Raw genomic sequence first — 14,476 nt, 5'->3', positions numbered from 1 at the left:
ACTCCAAAGGCAGGAGTGTATTTCCATTTGCTCATGAAGGCAATAAGGAGAGAAACTGGACTTTTTGGAACAGGGGACTGACACGGTCAGACTTAATCGATAGCGGGTAAGAGTAGCATCTGTGATTACAAAGCACTAGAAACTCCTCTGGATTTGTGTCCAAGGTCAAAGAGCACAGATTCCTCTTGTCCCTTTTGCTTTCTGTTTCCGTTCCGAGTAGCAAATTGTGAACTAGAAAACAGCTCAGAAAGCAAGAGCCACCAAACAGTGATGGTTTGATACATCATTCACCCCAAACCTTCCAGAAAAAAGAGATGAGAAGACTTTTGAGGGCAATCATACTGATGACTCGCTGGGTTCTGGCAGGCCCCAGTTTCAGCTGATGTTTACAAAGGCTGTCACTTTGCTTCCCTGGGGTCCCTTGCTTTTTTGTGGCCAGGAAGCAACAGGCAACTGCTCAGTGTAGTCGAGCTTGATGTCCTTATCCTGGGACTGTCTCCTTTGCTCTCTTTATTTGCCATATCTCTCCCCGATAGATATCGTGACCCTGCTTTTTCTTTTCTTCATCTTCCGCAACTACACACCGAGATGACCATGACGTTGATCTTGCCATCGCCCACCAGTCCCAAATTCCAAGTTGATGAACTCAGATATTCCTTTACATGATCGGAACCTTTTCTCATTCTCTGTTTCTCTTTGTCTTAATAGCCCAGATCCTATGCTCAGTCTTCCCTGTGAATTTTAGTCCCTCTACCCCTCGGTTCGTTCCCGGGCCATCCGCTCCCCTCACACGGGCAATTTTCTTCATTTTCACCCCTTCCAGAATTGATTCAACTGGACGTTCTTCTTTGCTCTCAGATCCCTAGCCTCTGCGTCCTCCTGCCATATTAACACTTCGCCGAAGCCCAACACCAGATCGCTTCTATCGTCTGTTTGCTTCACTTCTACTCCTGTGTTGCTCACTGGAGCTAGAGGAAATCACACAATCTGGATTTCACTACGAGTTATTTTTTTAAATTTAGTGATAGTTTCATGATAGCTGAAACTCCTTCCCTCCCCCCGCCCTTACCCTGTAACACATCTCTTTAGGCCACTGTCTGCATTACAGTGAAGGTGAGTCTAGGAGAAGGCCTGCAACTCTTCTGTGAGTGGCTAAAGATTTTTTTCACCTATCCACAAAGCTATTTAATCATTAAGATTGAATCAGAAAAGCGATTGTCTTAAAGTGGGGAGCCAGGTGGTTTTTTCCCCTCTATTCTTTCTAATTAGGTTGAGCATTTTCTAAATTAAAGCGGTTTCTGTGTTATAATGTGGTAACAAAATTAAAGACCCACTGATTAAATGTAGCTCTTATTAACAACTGGCAAACGTGAAAAGGTTATCTGAACAATATCAAAAGGAGTTTTCGGTGTAGCTTTTTAGTAGAAGATTGAATCAACACATAGTGGTCGACTTTCTTCACTAGATAAATTGTATCAGATAGAAATCAACCATAAAAAGAAACTCAATTCAGTTTATCTTCACTTAGATTCCGTGAGAGAATTTTTTGGCGCTCACAGAGTCCTTTTCAATTTCTTTCAGTATAATGTGCTACAGATACAATTGATTAAGGAACCGATTAGCAACTACTTTAATTATTTTCCAGTAGTTTTGTTCATTATCGACAACGGAGTGCATTCAGAAACTTCTTGGACTTTGGGGCAGCTAAAAAAATAAATCCACCAAGGTCTCCGGGATATAAGTGTTACCAACCTGAAAGGCCAGATTCCCTAAGGATAGAGGGAAGAATGTGAAATGCTGACATTGAGCTTATTCCCTAAGCCACACCTAACTTGGAAATGCAGCAACTTGCACTTGATTAAGATATCTCAAAAAATATAGATTGGCTGAAATAAAATGAAGAGGAAGGGTGGATCACAGCAACAGTCCAGTTCTCATCAGTTCTAGCACTGGCAGTAATGAAGAGCTGAGTTGTTATTTTGAGCATTTAACTCATTCCAAAAATCTAAACCTGACAAGTTAAAATTCAGTTGGCATGTCCTTTGTAATCCTCTCCCCTCTGGTCTTCCCTAAGTGTGATAGGGCAGAACTGGGTACAACAATTGACCACCCAAAGGGCCAGCTGAGACAGGATGGCAACATGTTGGTCGGGGCACCAGCAGACGTGTTTCTCTCTGCACTACAACTCTAGCACTATTAGGATACGAGTCCAAAAAAACTTCCTCCTTTGTAAAATGAGGGGATTGGACGACATTTAATAGTTCCTCACAGCTTTTCCCTATGATTATTTCTAACTCCAAAGTCCATATTGTCTTCTCTTTTACGAAGCTTACCAGATTTCATACATAAGTGTTGTTGTAAACTGATTCTTATAACCCAGACCTTCTTCCTTGGCCCCCCCCCCCCCGGAAAAAAAATTAGGATGAGACTCTACGGTTATCTCATTAAACATAATGCTTAAGTTTATCTGAGAGAAGGAGGTGATGGAAAAGGGAGTCCTGGAGGTTTTAAAAATACATACATATATGAGTATATGTGAATGCATGCACATACACATCATGTATGTATATATTTGTCTCTCATCACTAAATTGAGTGTACCATTTTCGTGGTTGTTGAAAATAGTGCATTCTGTGCTATTCCGGTCAAGATGGCTGCTCCATGGAAGGAGGCAGATCAGCTAGCATCCCTGCACCAAGGGACATCCAGAAACCTACGGGCCACAGGAAACGAGACCACTACTGTGTGTCTGCAGGCAATAAGAATAACAGACCCTCAAAGAAAGCCTCTGGAGAAAATGGCAACCTAAGAACTGCAATCAAACACTTAAGAAAAAAGCACAATGAATTTTCCACCAGAACTCTGAGGGTAGAAAATGGAAGATACTGGATATCCAAACCAACTGACCTAGAAAACAGGTTGAGGAGAGAGATTTTAAGAATCATGAAACTCTCTGAAAACCATGATTTTTTAAATTATCCTAGCCACTATGTTTGAAGGAAACATGAATGAAAACTTCCCATATCTAATGGAACCAGAAGGCAAAGAGAAGCTAGGAAGGGCCATCAGTCCTCCTGGGTCAAAGGAAAACGATACTGCAGTCGCATAGAATTAGTTTCACTGCTAAGGAAGCACATTCAGGATTACAAAAGGCAGGAAGCTTTTGCTATTTAAAAAAGAGTCTTGGAATACGATATTCCAAAAAGCACAGACTTGTAACCAAGCTAACTTTTTCTGCAATGCTGACTATAATCCTACAGGGAAAGAAAAATGGATCTTTAGTGGACTTTGAAGCATTCCTGATGAAAAGATCTGAGGTGGCACTTTGAGATGCAAACGTAAGAGTCCGGGAAAACCGAGAAAGGTCAGCGTATTTGAAGAATTAGAAAGATGATGATGCAGTACTAACATTCTCCTAGAGGGAGAAGAAACAAGTGTCCCTTCAGAAGCTTAATGTCTTCAAAGGGTACTGAGGGAATTAAATAATGAAAAAAAGAGGACTTGGGAGGCGGTATATTGATTCTGATCTGAGGGTTTTAAAGGGAAGGTAAAATGAACATACAAGTGTAGAAAAGAGGAGGGAGGAGGTGGAACTGGGTATTTCTTGTAATTGGGGGATATGAGAAGAAGAGTATACAAGGATGAAAGAAGGTATGTGGGCAGGACCTGTAGTCAGCTGAACTCTCCTTTTATCTAACCAGAGAAAAGAGGGCGGAGGAAATAGTCAGAAATAAAATAGACTTTCCAACATTAACCCGAAGAATTCAAACAAAGTTATGGTAGTTGAGCGTGATGAAAAAGATGATCTCGGAGAAAACTGGGCAACAAAAAGGGTATGGAATTGGGAGAAGTTTGACATGAATGACAACGTAAAGACAAACTCTGAAAGATTAAGAAACTCTGATCAATGAGCGACCTACGATGAAACATGTTATCCGCTTCCTGACACGGAGGCGATGGGGTCCTGAAACAGACCCGGCCATTCTGGGCGTAGCCGCTGGGTAGATGTGCTCTGTTTGACAGTGTTCGTTGGCTCCCACGGATTTTTTCCTCCGACCTTTCGTTTTTAATTTGGGAGAGTGGGTTATAGGGAAAAGGGGAGGTTAGCCCCATACTAAAAAAAAGGGGGGGGCCATTAAAATGTTCAATATGCAAAGAATCTCAGACAAAAAAAGCCTTAAAAAATAACGTGGAGTATATGATATACTTTTCAAAATGTACTACATGCTTTTCAAACAAGCAAATGGTTTGTAATGGTTTCTTATACAAAGCTCTTTTTGTGTGCTGCTAGCGTGTTTCCTTGCAAAAACCATTTTCCTGAAGTGTATCAGATGTCTGTTTCGCTTGTTTTGGTTTCTGTATACCTTGACAGTTTCAATGAAGAGTAAGAATAGCTGATGTTTATAATGACGATTCTTAGTCATTTAAATATGCTCAATTAAGTGTTTGGGAAGAAAGGAGAATGTGCACCACTTTTTGGAAAGATTTTCCTCGGTGATAGTTTTTAAAAGTATTGCTTAAAGGAGTTATACAAAATTCACTTATATGGAATGAGGTATCATTAACTGTATGGGCAGTAGGTAGAGCACACGGCCCCAAGTCAGCAAAAACCCTTCCCTAAGTTCAATTCCAACCCGAAACACTAGCTGGGTGACCCTGTTTGCCTCAGTTTCCACACCCGTAAAATGAGCTGGAGAAAGAAATGGCAAACCAGTCCATGATCTTTGCCCAAAAAACCCCCCAAAATCCAAACAGGGTTATGGAGAATCAGACTTAACTGAAAAATGACTGACCATCTATAGATGATCCTTAGATACGGGAAGAAAGATAGAAAAATAAAGAAGCAGCAAAGATGGAGGGTAATTTTTAAAAAATCTAGTTCATCTCATCAACAGTGAAAGTTTTCACGTACACTTGTTGAATTAACTGAGAGATAAATAGAGAGTAATGCTTACGGATATTTCTGTCATTTTAGGTTTCAAACCGGATTGATACATACAAACAAACACCACCTCCCTGAGATTTCAAGTGCATCTCCATTTTAAAGAGCTACTGTGGCTTTAGATCAGCTGAAACATACCAGACGCCCACAATGAGCATCCAAGGTAAGAATAGCATTCGATTCTCCCGCAATCTTCAAAGAGATGGCGTTTCTCTGTCATTACGGTATTTAGCATTTCATAGACAGAGCTGGGGTTGCCATCGATGATTTTTGTCCATGTGTAATTTGGGGGCTGGTTGGAGTGCGTGTGGCTGTTTATACAAATTGTCTTCAGCTACGTTATTATGTACCGGGATTTTATTTTATTTTATTTTATTTTTTTTTTATTTTTTTTTTTTTACCGGGATTTTATTAATCGACCATCTCTTTTTCCTTTCATCATCCTTGATCCACTATATAGTAGGTGGTTAAAGTGATTAAAGTGAGTTATCGCTCATTAGAATTAATTTATATCTCTCTCTCCATTGATTTTTCTTTATTTAAAACTTTTTATTGTCAAACATATGCATAGATAATTTTCAATATATGTTAAACATGTGCAATTCTTCTATACACGTCCACCCAGAAAAATCAGAACAAAAAGGGTGAGAATACTATGTTGTGATCCACATTCAGCCCTCTCTCTGGTTGCAGATGGCTCGCTATTACAAGTCCATTGGAACTAGCCTGGATCACCTCACTGTTGAACAGAGTCCCATCCATCAGAATTGATCTTCTGGTAATCTTGCTGCTGCCGTCTAGGATGTCCTCCTGGTTCTGCTCACTTCCCTCAGCATCAGTTCAGGTAAGTCTTTCCATTTCTCTCTCCCTCCTCCTTCATTTCTTTCTCACCATGTTCTGATGTTCTCTCCTTCTTCCTCGCTCCCAGGTCTCCTCACTCCATCCCTCTCTCTTAACTTCTCTCCCTATTTCTTCCCATCACCAATTCTTTCACCCTCAACTCTTCTTCTCTTGTTTCTCCCTGTCCAAACGTTCTCCTTACTTTATAGTTATTTTTTCTCCCCCTCCATCTCCGTTTGGCTCTCTTCCTACCCTTTCATGCCTTCCTCTATCCCCATTTCTATTTCTTTCTCACCCTATTCCTCCCAAACATGTTTCCTTCTTCTTTTACCTATTTCTTCCCCTATGCCCACTTTTTCTTCTACCTCCCTCTCCAAATCCCCATTCACACTTGCCAGTTTGTTTTTTCCGAATGACCCTAATTCCTGCCCTATCACTCCCATGGCAACTTCAAGCTTCTGACATTCTCCTTTTATCACCTCTCTCTATCTCTCCGCACTTTACCCATTTATCTTCCAATTTCTTTCCCACAATAACTATTTCTTTCTTCCTAGATCCGTCTCGTCCAACCTAGTCTACCTACTATTCCCTGGCTGTCCTTCCCCTCCACATTCTATTTCTCTTACTCTTCCCCCTGTACTATCTCCTTTCCCTACCCCTCTGTTAATCCTCCACTCTAATCTATCTCCCTGCCTCTCCGCTGCCCTACTCCTCTATCCTGTCTCTTTCCACTTTTTTTCTACCTCCCTGCCCTCTCTTCATCTTCAACCTTAGGGTTGAAGCTCCCTTCTTTTCCCCTCCCCTCTCTCCTTACCCTCGCTCCTACCTCTCTCTTACTCCTCCACACTAGTCTATCTCGCTTCCTTTCCTCTACCTCTATCCTATCTCCCTTCTTCTCCCTCATCCTCTCTGCTGATCTCCCTTCCTCTCCTCTATCTTATCTCCTTGCCCTCTATTCTACCTTTCTCTTACTTCTCCACACTCATTTATCTCCCTTCCTCTCCACTACCTGTCTCTTAATCTTTCACCCTAGTCTATCTCCCTTCTTCTCTTCTACATCTATCCTCTCTGCTTTCCTCTCTTCCACCTCTCTCTTAATCGTCCACCCTAACCTATCTCCCTTCCTCTCCTCTACATTTATCATATCTCCTTACCCTCCCTTCCACCTGTCTCTTAATCCTCCAACCTAATCTATCTCCTTTCCTCTACATCTATCCTCTCTGCTTTCCATTCTTGCACCTCACTCTAACCCCTCCAATCTAGTCTATGTCCCTTCCTCTCTCCTCTCTGCTTTTCTCTCTTCCACCCCTCTCTTACTCCTCCACCCTAGTCTATCTCCCTTCTTCTCCTCTATCTTATCTCTTCTACTTCTCTCTTTCTCCTCCACCCTAATCTATCGCCCTTCTTCTATCCTCTCTGCTTTCCTCTCTTCCACCTCTCTCTTACTCCTCCAATCTAGTCTATCTCCCTTCCTCTCCTCTACCTCTATCCTCTCTGCTTTCCATTCTTGCACCTCACTCTTACCCCTCCAATCTAGTCTATGTCCCTTCCTCTCTCCTCTCTGTTTTTCTCTCTTCCACCCCTCTCTTACTCCTCCACCCTAGTCTATCTTCTCCTCTATCTTATCTCTTTACCCTCTCTTCTACTTCTCTCTTTCTCCTCCACCATAGTCTATCTCTCTTCCCTCTCTTCCACTTCTATCCTCTCTGCTTTCTTCTCTTCTACCCCTCTCTTATTGCGCCACCCTAGTCTATCTCACTTCTTCTCCTCTCTCTTAGCTCTTTGCCCTCTCTGACTTCTCCAATCTAGTCTATCTCCCTTCCTCTCTCCTCTCTGCTTTTCTCTCTTCCACCTCTCTCTGACTCCTCCACCCTAGTCTATCTCCCTTCTTCTCCTCTATCTTATCTCTTTACCCTCTCTTCTACTTCTCTCTTTCTCCTCCACCCTAATCTAGCTCCCTTCCTCTCACCTCTCTGCTTTCCTCTCTTCCACCTCTCTCTTACTCCTCCACCCTAGTCTATCTCCCTTCTTCTATCCTCTCTGCTTTCCTCTCTTCCACCTCTCATCTAGTCTATCTCCCTTCTTCTCCTCTATCCTCTCTGCTTTCCTCTCTTCCACCTCTCTCTTATTTCCTTACCCTCTCTTCTACTTCTCTCTTTCTCCTCCACCCGAATCTATCGCCCTTCCTCTATCCTCTCTGCTTTCCTCTCTTCCACCTCTCTCTGACTCCTCCACCGTAGTCTATCTCTCTTCTTCTCCTCTCTCTTATTTCCTTACCCTCTCTTCTATCTCTCTCTTAATTGTCCACCCGAATCTATCGCCCTTCCTCTATCCTCTCTGCTTTCCTCTCTTCCACCTCTCTCTTATTTCCTTACCCTCTCTTCTACTTCTCTCTTTCTCCTCCACCCTAATCTATCTCCCTTCCTCTATCCTCTCTGCTTTCCTCTCTTCCACCTCTCTCTGACTCCTCCACCGTAGTCTATCTCTCTTCTTCTCCTCTCTCTTATTTCCTTACCCTCTCTTCTATCTCTCTCTTAATTGTCCACCCGAATCTATCGCCCTTCCTCTATCCTCTCTGCTTTCCTCTCTTCCACCTCTCTCTTATTTCCTTACCCTCTCTTCTACTTCTCTCTTTCTCCTCCACCCTAATCTATCTCCCTTCCTCTATCCTCTCTGCTTTCCTCTCTTCCACCTCTCTCTGACTCCTCCACCGTAGTCTATCTCTCTTCTTCTCCTCTCTCTTATTTCCTTACCCTCTCTTCTATCTCTCTCTTAATTGTCCACCCGAATCTATCGCCCTTCCTCTATCCTCTCTGCTTTCCTCTCTTCCACCTCTCTCTTATTTCCTTACCCTCTCTTCTACTTCTCTCTTTCTCCTCCACCCTAATCTATCTCCCTTCCTCTATCCTCTCTGCTTTCCTCTCTTCCACCTCTCTCTGACTCCTCCACCGTAGTCTATCTCTCTTCTTCTCCTCTCTCTTATTTCCTTACCCTCTCTTCTATCTCTCTCTTAATTGTCCACCCGAATCTATCGCCCTTCCTCTATCCTCTCTGCTTTCCTCTCTTCCACCTCTCTCTTATTTCCTTACCCTCTCTTCTACTTCTCTCTTTCTCCTCCACCCTAATCTATCTCCCTTCCTCTATCCTCTCTGCTTTCCTCTCTTCCACCTCTCATCTAGTCTATCTCCCTTCTTCTCCTCTATCCTCTCTGCTTTCCTCTCTTCCACCTCTCTCTTACTCCTCCACCCTAATCTATCTCCCTTCCTCTATCCTCTCTGCTTTCCTCTCTTCCACCTCTCTCTGACTCCTCCACCCTAGTCTATCTCGCTTCTTCTCCTCTCTCTTATTTCCTTACCCTCTCTTCTATCTCTCTCTTAATTGTCCACCCGAATCTATCGCCCTTCCTCTATCCTCTCTGCTTTCCTCTCTTCCACCTCTCTCTGACTCCTCCACCGTAGTCTATCTCTCTTCTTCTCTCTCTCTTATTTCCTTACCCTCTCTTCTATCTCTCTCTTAATTGTCCACCCGAATCTATCGCCCTTCCTCTATCCTCTCTGCTTTCCTCTCTTCCACCTCTCTCTGACTCCTCCACCGTAGTCTCTCTTCTTCTCCTCTCTCTTATTTCCTTACCCTCTCTTCTATCTCTCTCTTAATTGTCCACCTGAATCTATCGCCCTTCCTCTATCCTCTCTGCTTTCCTCTCTTCCACCTCTCTCTTATTTCCTTACCCTCTCTTCTACTTCTCTCTTTCTCCTCCACCCTAATCTATCTCCCTTCCTCTATCCTCTCTGCTTTCCTCTCTTCCACCTCTCTCTGACTCCTCCACCGTAGTCTATCTCTCTTCTTCTCCTCTCTCTTATTTCCTTACCCTCTCTTCTATCTCTCTCTTAATTGTCCACCCGAATCTATCGCCCTTCCTCTATCCTCTCTGCTTTCCTCTCTTCCACCTCTCTCTTATTTCCTTACCCTCTCTTCTACTTCTCTCTTTCTCCTCCACCCTAATCTATCTCCCTTCCTCTATCCTCTCTGCTTTCCTCTCTTCCACCTCTCATCTAGTCTATCTCCCTTCTTCTCCTCTATCCTCTCTGCTTTCCTCTCTCTTACTCCTCCACCCTAATCTATCTCCCTTCCTCTATCCTCTCTGCTTTCCTCTCTTCCACCTCTCTCTGACTCCTCCACCGTAGTCTATCTCTCTTCTTCTCCTCTCTCTTATTTCCTTACCCTCTCTTCTATCTCTCTCTTAATTGTCCACCCGAATCTATCGCCCTTCCTCTATCCTCTCTGCTTTCCTCTCTTCCACCTCTCTCTTATTTCCTTACCCTCTCTTCTACTTCTCTCTTTCTCCTCCACCCTAATCTATCTCCCTTCCTCTATCCTCTCTGCTTTCCTCTCTTCCACCTCTCTCTTACTCCTCCACCCTAGTCTATCTCCCTTCTTCTCCTCTATCTTATCTCTTTACCCTCTCTTCTACTTCTCTCTTAATTGTCCACCCTAATCTATCGCCCTTCCTCTATCCTCTCTGCTTTCCTCTCTTCCACCTCTCTCTTACTCCTCCACCCTTATCTATCTCCCTTCTTCTCCTTACCCTCTCTTCAGCCTCTCACTTCTCCACACTAATCTATCTCTCTTATTCCCCAGTCCATCATATAGTGCCTGTTACCTCTTTGTGTTCTCCTTTTTTCCCTACCTCTCGTTGGACCTATCTCTTCCCCCCAAGCAGTTACACACCTTCTCTCCCTGGCGCAGATTGTTTTCCTTTGGCTGTTTTTTTCAGTGGGTGTCGATCGTCTTTTCCCCTCTTCATTCCAGTGAATTGTTCACTTCCTCCTTTTTTTGTATAGAGAAGTGTGAAACCCAATAAAAGTGCTCAGTTTTTGCAAACACTTCAGTTTCCATATCTTAAGCAATCAAAGCCCAGAACAATGTATAAAATATTTTTAAGTGAAACTGAAATTTTTGCTTGTTTCTGGAAAATGGTGAATAAAAGGTACTTTTTCGAGAGCTTTTTCTGAATAATATAAAATACTTATTTCCTAGGCTGCTCGACCAATTATCGGAGGCTTCCTGATTGGGTTCTGTCTCCTTCCAGCCCTCTTGGAATTCCTGGCTTCCGTCACCATTGGGTGACAGGACGCTTCGTGGGCTCCCAAGAATTCTTTGTGTCTTCCCCTCCCCAGCATTTAGCACATTGCCTGGCATATACTAAACGTTTAATAAATCCTGCATCATTGACTCAGTGAGTGCTTTTGTAATGTGTTTTAAATGCCTAATATTTCTCTCCTTCCTTTTTGGGAACAAGTTAAAATATTTTCTCATGAGCACAAATGAACGAAAGCCGTCATCTCGCTGAAACAAGAGAACAGAGAGGAGCGAAAAATCATGGTGACATCGTAAGTGCCCCCAAAGTTATTTAAAGGGGAGCCAGAAGTTGGGATGGGGAGTGACAAATGGATTTTTGTGAAAAGGAAAGAGGGGTGAACAAATTGCCAACCCGCACCAGAAGCTGAAAACTATACAAAATGAAGTAGATGGAAAGTGTGGAAAAACCACCACCCCGAGATGGAGGAAGGGCACTTTCCTGGGCTAGAGATGGGCAGAGAACTTAGGTCGACCAGGGCCCCAACATTTCCAAGTGGGAACAAATTTGCGCCGTATTCCAAAATCCCTTCTTCAATTTGCTTACTCGGCCTGGGTGAATTTGAATGTAACAACAACTGCTCATATCCCCTTTTTTGAACTTTCACTGTCAACTCATTTTTAACCAAATCACACTCACAAAGACCAGTGGGACAGACGCACACTTTTATGATGGCAGGGAGCCCTGGTTCCTTCAGTATGGGGCCATCAAAATGCTTCCAGCACTCACCTCTGGGCCTGGAACATGTATTACTCTTCATTCTCACTCTTTGTGACTAGTCCCTAGGCATCTTTTGGCAGAGATACAGAAGCAGTTCGCCATTTCCTTCTCCGGATAAGGTCCTCATCATCCGGATAAGGAACTAAGGCAAATAGGGCTCAAATCAGTCGCCCAGGGTCACACAGCTCATAAGGCTCTGAGGATAGAACCGATGCTGGGTCAGTTCTCTATTCACGGCATCACCTAGCTTTCTGCCTGGCGTGCAGTCCCAATTTAATCCATGTTTACTGAATGGCTGACTGGATTCCTTGGAGAAAGCACCTGTCTGCTCTTCTCCCCCCAAAAGCCATATTTGGGAAGATGTTAACAAAACCCAAAGAGATTTGCTCATTTTGGAGACATTCCTGAGTGCGAGCACAAACTGGTCAACTCATTTTCTGACTGCCGCAGAAGGCCCGCTCACACCTTGCGGTGTCACTGCTGTTAAAGTTGGCTGGTGGGGTGGGGTTCCATCTAGTGAAAGAAAGCAAGCGGGAATCATTTTCAGCTTCAAGTTTGTCATCTCTAGTCCCTACCTGATCGCTTTCTTTGGAAACCTTGAATCTAAAGTACAAAAGAGAACAACTCCAGACTAGAGTAGGGCCTACCTTATCCAAACAGCCCCTTGCCTGATAAGCTCCAACCCAGAATCCCTCTTTTGAGGCAGCCTCTGAGCTTAAGATGGAGACAGACCAGGTGATACCTAAGCTCCTGGCCGGCCTCGATTCACATGTTTTCTCTCTGCAGCACGTGCACAGTCACCGTACTCAATCCTAAGTGTTCCAATGAACTCTTTGTAATATCATGGTTACAAAATTCATGACACTTCTTAACAGCCGTGATAAATTTTCGTCTTATTTTAATAAGATATTTACTGGTGCCAACACTTAAATGTATTTCTTGCAAAAAGATGTGGATGATAATACTCTTTATGGAAAAATCAACGTACCCAAATAGTCATAGGACAGAGCAGCGTATCCGCACGTGCACGCATCGAGTGAATACAAAAAGATCGACACGGTGCCAGGTGACCCAGTGGTCTAGGAAGTCCCTTTTTTGGTATTAGACATCCCAAACAGGCCTTTTCCTCTTATAGCAAAACCTAAGGTTTTTCCACCAGCAAATTGAATTTGACATTTAATCTCAAAATGAAGTCACTCTAAACCAAAGCTGAAGCAGGGAAATGGGGATGAAGCGATGAGATTGTCCACAGGACGAAATCTGAAAAATCTTTTGGGCAATTAAAGATACCATTTAGAATGCTTACAGTGAATTTTTTGGTCTGATTAGTTACATTAGAACAGGGGTCCTCAAATTACGGCCTGTGGGCCAGATGCGGCAGCTGAGGACGATTCTCCCCCTCACCTGGGGCTATGAAGTTTCTTTATTTAAAGGCCCACAAAACAAAGTTTTTGTTTTGACTATAGTCCGGCCCTCCAACGGTCTGAGGGACAGTGAACCGGGCCCCTATTTAAAAAGTTTGAGGACCCCTGCATTAGAACAACCCTTCCAAATGGTGACCGGCTAATACATTTGAATAATTAGCTTCCTCAAAACTGAATTGGAATGGCTTAACAGGAAATAATTCAGAAGTCTAACACTCATCACAAAGTCAACTAAAAAGATCCCTAGCTCTTGACTTCAGGCACACTGTTATTTTTTATTCTGACGCTACCAAGGGCCCGTGCACATCGTCGCAAACTCCAACTACTAAAGCATCTGAACATTCCTTCTGCGCTTACGGCCACATATAGAAACACATACAAATGCAGATGCACGGGAGACACTGCTCCCGTTTCTAGAGCACCTTAGGTAAAAGGCCAACTAGGATAAGCTCTCCCAAGATGACAGGGAAGCTCAAAGCCGGGCCGGTGCCACATCCAGGGTCACGTCTGAGCTTCTGATACTAAGTCATCTACTTCAACCAGTCTCCCTCAACTCTGCCTGCTGCAGTTTTCTTGATTCTTGAAATGGGGCTCATCACAGCACCTGCCTCCCATGGTTGTTTTGAGGACCAGCTGAGATAATCTTGTAAAGTAAAGCACAGTGTCTGACTCCCAATAGGCACGATAGAAACACTAGTTATTATTACTACTGTTATGGCTATCTCCACCACTACCATGGGCTCTCTCTTCAATAGCGACTGAACCACACTTTCTACCACAATACACTGCATATTGTGGTGCAGATAGGTGACATTTTTATTAACATTCATGACATCAAGTTGAAAGAGGGTTTGTTACTCAAGGATTGGCTACGCTTAATGATCTCACAATTTTCAGGATTCGAGGGTCGCCCTTTCTGTGGACAAAAGGACCGGTACCGTAGCAGGGCTGACAAAAGTTTGTTTCTTCTCAGATAGGGGTAGGTGAGACTCTGGGCAAATCACAATCTGTGGGAACATCCGTTTCTTTCTTTGTAAAAGGGAAGATAACACTACTTGTACTAATAGCCTTGAAAACCTTATGAGAATGGGAGCTACAGCTATTACTCCTCTTGGGCACATTTCAAAGCCCTTTTAATACAATCAGAGTCTAATAAGCATCTTTCAGGAGCTCTCATTGGAATGCAGAGCAGTCCTCCCGAGGCAGCTATTGAGTCTATACAGGAGGTCTCTTTTTGGTAGGAAACGTTTAATGCTTAAATTAAGCATTTCATACAGGCTTCCGGAGCTCTCCGCTCTCAAATTCCAATGGATCCCCGAGATCGGTAAGAACAATGTACGAGAGAAAAGTGTAAATGGACCGATTCGGCGTGCTCACGCTGCTTTCAATTGCAGTCAATTTCACCTTTACAATA

The 14,476-nt window shown here is 43.4% G+C and overlaps 1 long non-coding RNA gene across 4 annotated transcripts; it reads right to left on the bottom strand.

Moving 5' to 3' along the window:
* Window positions 1-3,331: 3,331 nt before the first annotated feature.
* Window positions 3,332-12,066, bottom strand: LOC127542363 (uncharacterized). 4 transcript variants are annotated; one of them, XR_007948648.1, is made up of 12 exons: window positions 10,082-10,091; window positions 9,827-9,855; window positions 9,076-9,215; window positions 8,950-9,008; window positions 8,712-8,851; window positions 8,474-8,613; window positions 8,236-8,375; window positions 7,998-8,137; window positions 7,841-7,899; window positions 7,634-7,773; window positions 7,088-7,216; window positions 3,333-6,868 (listed from the first exon to the last, which is right to left on the bottom strand). It is a non-coding gene; the product is annotated as an uncharacterized LOC127542363 (long non-coding RNA). The 4 variants fall into 4 exon arrangements; XR_007948647.1 differs by lacking the exons at window positions 9,827-9,855; window positions 10,082-10,091 and adding an exon at window positions 10,180-12,066 and having other exon boundaries at window positions 3,332-6,868; XR_007948646.1 differs by lacking the exon at window positions 10,082-10,091 and having other exon boundaries at window positions 9,827-9,868.
* Between the last annotated feature and the right edge of the window lie 2,410 nt (window positions 12,067-14,476).

This window comes from Antechinus flavipes, chromosome X, assembly GCF_016432865.1.
Source record: "Antechinus flavipes isolate AdamAnt ecotype Samford, QLD, Australia chromosome X, AdamAnt_v2, whole genome shotgun sequence".
NCBI lineage: Eukaryota > Metazoa > Chordata > Mammalia > Dasyuromorphia > Dasyuridae > Antechinus > Antechinus flavipes.
The sequence above is the reverse complement of the archived record's forward strand: the minus strand, read 5'-3'. Positions and strand labels throughout refer to the sequence as shown.